The sequence below is a fragment of the Colobus angolensis genome, unplaced genomic scaffold (assembly GCF_000951035.1).
Source record: "Colobus angolensis palliatus isolate OR3802 unplaced genomic scaffold, Cang.pa_1.0 Scaffold310, whole genome shotgun sequence".
NCBI lineage: Eukaryota > Metazoa > Chordata > Mammalia > Primates > Cercopithecidae > Colobus > Colobus angolensis.
The window spans coordinates 4124690-4129907 of NW_012116378.1; the positions used below are offsets into that span (position 1 = coordinate 4124690).

The 5218-nt window shown below is 38.3% G+C and overlaps 1 pseudogene across 1 annotated transcript in view; it reads right to left on the minus strand.

Moving 5' to 3' along the window:
• LOC105518077 overlaps positions 1 to 5218 on the minus strand; it is an 8997-nt pseudogene that overhangs the window by 616 nt on the left and 3163 nt on the right. The gene's annotated exons all lie outside the window — the stretch shown is intronic.

A 5218-nucleotide genomic window follows, 5' to 3' on the forward strand; every position in this document is an offset into this window, starting at 1 on the left:
TGAGCCACTGAGCCTGGCTGCATTATCTCACTTTTATATGGAATCTAAAACAGCTGAACTCACAGAAACAGAGAATAGAATGATGGTTACCAGGAGCTGGGGGAGGTGGAAGGTTGGGAATATGTTGGCCAAAGGGTACAAGATTTCAGTTAGGAGGAGTAAGTTCAAGAGCTCTATTGTAAAACACTGTGTCAACAGATAATGATAATACTGGATTTTTAAAGATTGCTAAGAGGGTAGATTTTAAAAGTTCTCACCACAGAGAAAATTATACTTAAGTGAAGTAATGCAAATGTCAACTAGCTTGACATAGTTATTTCACAATATATACATATTTCAAAGCAACCTATTGTAGACAGTATATGCCATTTAAACTTGTCAATTAAAATAAGTTAGTGAAATGTTTATAATTAAAAGTAAAAACATACACTTATTGCCCTGCAGTTCTGCAGTTTCATGTAAAGCATGGAATGAGTGTCTTTGGGTTAAAAATCAAGATGGCAGTGGGGCAGTGTCTCTTCTGAGGGTTGTAGGGGAGGACATGTTTTCTTGCGATTTTTGGATTCTGAAAGCTCCCTCCATTCCTTGCCTCATGGCCTCTTTCTTCGTCTTAAAAGCCAGGATTTTTGGGGTCAGATCCTTCTCATGTGGCTGTCTGGTTCCTTCCTCCTGCCTTTCTCACACTTAGAAAGACCCTTGGGATTCCACTGGATTCCCCTAGAGATAACCCAAGATAATATCCATGTTTCAGGTCAGCTGATTGGTACCTGTCATTAGCACCTTCCAGCTCATTTCCTTCCTTGCCTTGTTGTCTCACATATTCACAGGTTCCAGGAATGAGTTCCTGGACATCTTTGGAGGGTACTTATTTTGCCTACCAAATACACCCTTTCTTTAAATGCACCTCGTCTTAAAAATGGCATTGTTTTAGGCAGGCACAGTAACTCATGCCTACCATCCCAGCATTTTGGGAGGCCGAGATGGGAGAATCACTTGAGGCCAGGAGTTTGAGACCACTCTGGCCAACATAGCAAGATCCCGTCTCTACAAAATAATTTTTTAAATGGCACCATTATAAAGAGGGAGGTAGGATGGATTCCATCCTGGTCTCAGCCATTGTTCAAAGGTGTTGACTTGCATAAACTGAAAAGCCACAGTGACAATAAAAAGCTCATCCCTTGCTACCCCCAAGGAGAAACGCCAGCTCCCATAAGCAAATGACGTGACTGTAAGTCTTTGTGTGTGTGTCTGTGGGCTGGGGAACGGGTTCGTTGAGTTTAATGGAGGCTTTGAATTCTGTACTCTCTTCCACCTGGCTGCAAATTATATACAATGGTTCAAGGGATCCTCTCATTTCAGGCCTCCTGAGTACCTGGGAATACAGGCATACGCCACCATGCTGGCTAATATTTTTGTGTGTTTTGTAAAGACATGGTCTCGCTGCATTGCCCAGGCTGTTCTTGAACTCCTGGTCTCAAGTGATCCTTCTGCCTCAGCCTCCCAAAATGCTGGTGGTATAAGCATGAGCCACTGCATCCAGCTGACCTATGCGCTTTGTTTTTTATTTGATTATTTCATTTAATTTTAATTTTTGTTTTTATTATGAGACAGAGTCTTGCTCTGTCACCCAGGCTGGAGGGCAGTGGCACAATCATAGCTCACTGCAACCTCTGCCCCCGGCCTCAAGTGATCCTCCCATCTCTGCCTCATGAGTAGCTAGGACCACAGGCACGCGTCACCAGGACCAGCTAATGTCTGTATCTTTAGTAGAGAAGGGGTTTTGCCATGTTGAAATAGGCTCTCTTTATTTAAAACATATGTCTGTCTATTCCTGAGTACAGTGTAAAAGCATCATTTTTGTTATTTGAATTTGTAAGTCTTATGTGTAAATAGAAAAGAAAATCTTATGATAAAATTAATCATAATTAAAATTAAAATTATTGCATAATTAATATATTAATATATTTGCCTAACAAAATGTTAATATTCTCTTAAAATATCATTACTAACACATAATCCACAAAATCCTGCCTTGGATTTTATTACATAGTTTAGAAGTTTTATTGCATGTTCTAATTTTTGTAGTACCATAAATGAATTTTAACATCTCTAAGCACAGGAGAAGATCATATACGTCATTGCCCTTACCTTACAGCTAATAAATGATTGATCATTTCAGAAACCAGGCATTTGAAGCTGTGTGAACATGAACCATTCATCATTAAACCCCTGATCACATAGATACATGGTATCCAGCAATTGCAACTTACAAAGTGTATCAGTCCAAGATCTGATAGGTTCTGCAAATTTAGATGACTCATTTTCCAATATTTTCAAGTTGCAGCCCCATGTTTTCATACATGTCATTTCTAATTTACCATTAAGCATGTTCTGGTAAATTGTTTCTCTCGACTGCTCATGCAGTGTTTTGAAGTGGTGCCATAGTAGATTTATTTTCTTCCCTTCAATATAGACAGATACATGTGCTTATTTCCAAACCTCATCAGCTACCACTAAGGACCAGGAAGCAAAATCTAAGTGACTGAAAGCGATTTCAAGTTATTCTTTCATTGGCTTTTGGAGTGAGTTTGATGCAATCTCCTCACTTTTCTAGCCAAGGTGATTTGGCCAAGTTATCTGTCCTCAACCATTCCCGTTTGGGCTGTAATGCTGTTTTGCCATACACGGAAACACTAATGTAGATAACTCACACTTACAGTTTCCAGAAACTTTTTTCACACAGGGACGTTTTCTTAATGTATAAATCTCTTTTTTTTTTCCTAAATCCACAAACAAGATTGAATAATATATCACATCTACATTTTAATACATATTGTAAATATTTGCATATGAATATATACAATATATTATTGTAAACCATTTTATTTTCCTTGCATTTCTTAAAATCAAAGCCAATGAAAAACATTTTAAGTACAATGATATAATTTACTGATAAAAGAAAATTATTTTCCCCTCTTCTATAAATTTACAGAGCCTGGGATTTTCATCAAATAAATTTTGGATACCTTATAGCACTAGTATAGTCCTTTTTTTAAAACATATTTTTGAAATTTAGCTTTTATTTTTAGTAGAGACAGCATCTCACTATGTTGCCTAGGCTAGTTTCCAACTCCTGGCTCCAGTGATTCTCCCACTTCAGCCTCCCAAATCGCTGGGACTACAAGGAATGAGCCACCGTGTTGGCCCAGCATAGTCCTTTACAAAAAAAAAAAGGCCACTGTAAATATTTGCTGAGATATTGAGTGAGTGGATGGATTAACAAATGAATTAACCAATGAAGCAGTGTCTGAACTTAGGAGAAATTCTTTTTTTTTTTGAAGGAACATTAGTTAAAATGTACTAAACAGCTCCATGCAACTTCTCCAGAATGATGGACATTGCCCTATAGACATATATGAAAAATGCATATGTTTATTTATAACAGATATATAACATTTTTATTACTGTATTCACTTTATGTTGTACTTTTTTTTTCTACAAATGACTACAAAAGCCTGTTTGTTATAATACAATTTCTATAGGCACTTAAACAAACGAAATACCTCCATCCTTATTTGTGTTCCAAATTTGAAAGTTGCTATTTTGGGGTCATTTTTCACTATGTTCATATCTCTTTTTCTGAATTTGACTTTGTAATGCTTTCTTATTTTTTAAATTTATTCACTTTTATTTTATTTGCATAGGTGATTGGGGAGCAGGTGGCTTTGCTCACATGGTGTTTGGTAACACAGGAAAGTTCTTTAGTGGTGATTTGTGAGAGTTTGGTGCACTCATCACTCGAGCAGTATACACTGAACCCTATTTGTAGTCTTTTATCCCTCACCCTCTTTTCACCCTTTCCCCCCTAAGTCCCCAAAGTCCATTGTGTCATTCTTTTGCCTTTGTATCCTCATAACTCAGCTCCCACTTACGAGTGAGAACACATGATGTTTGCTTTTCCATTCCTGAGTTACTTCACTTAGAATAATAGTCTGCAGTCTCATTGAGGTCACTGCAAATGCCATTAATTCCTTCCTTTTTATGGCTGAGTAGTTTTCCACTGTGTATATATATACCACAGTTTCTTTATCCTCTCGTTGATTGATGGGCTTTAGGGTTGGTTCCATGTTTTTGCAATTGCGAATTGTGCTGCTATAAACCTGCGTGTGCAAGTATCTTTTTCGTATAATGATTTCTTTTCCTCTGGGTAGATTCCCAGTAGTGGGATTGCTCGATCAAATGCTAGTTGTACTTTCAGTTCTTCAAGGAATCTCCACACTGTAACGGTCTTTTAAAATATGTGCTTTTTATTTCTTGCTTGTGTATTTTTGTATTTGGAAATTGATTTAGAAAGTATATATAATCCATAGAGACCTCAGCCCATTTTTAATGATTCATGTTACAAACACTCCAATAGCTGCCTGTGGGTTCGGCATGGTAGGAAGTACAGGTGAAAGAAGACAAATAAGACAGAACTGGTATTCTGGAACTTGAGAAAATAAGGAACCCTGGCAATCACAATGCAGCGTGAGAAGTGTTATGAGAAATGCATCTGCGGGACCCCTCGGGGCACATGTCTGTCTCCTAGTGCAGCCCAGGAGGTATTGTCATGGGAGGCATCCCTCTTAAATCATCTCCCAGAGGATGGCATCTGATGAGGTAGGACGCATGTTCCAGGCAAAGGAAGCAAATGCACTGGGTTATTAAAGTATTGCAAATAACCCCTGCACACTTCTGGGACAAGTATAAATTGGTACAAATCCCTGAGGAGAAATATTTGGTAACATCTGCCAATATTAACCTGTATTAATGATCAGATATGGGACCCAGCTCTCCCAGCTGTTCCGTTTTTGAGAACGCTTCCTGCGGAGACACTTGCACCTGGGTGACGTGGCAGATGCACTGTTTTGTTCACGGCAGCCCTAGGCCTTCGCACAGAGTTGCGAACACCCTAGATCTTCCTCAGGAGAGGAAGGATTCAATAAAATACTGTGTGGTCAAATGGTGGGAATGCCACGACAGTCAAATGATAAGGAAGACTTTCTGAGATAGGATGTTAGGTGAAAAAGGTGGGTTGTAAGTGGGTGTGTACGATATACTATATATTATGTGAATAAGGGAAAGTACATTTATGCCTTTACTTGTTTCTTGTAAATGTATAAAGTCATATCAACGTGTATGTAAGAAGCTGACAAAAATATTTGTCTCAGTGTGTGGT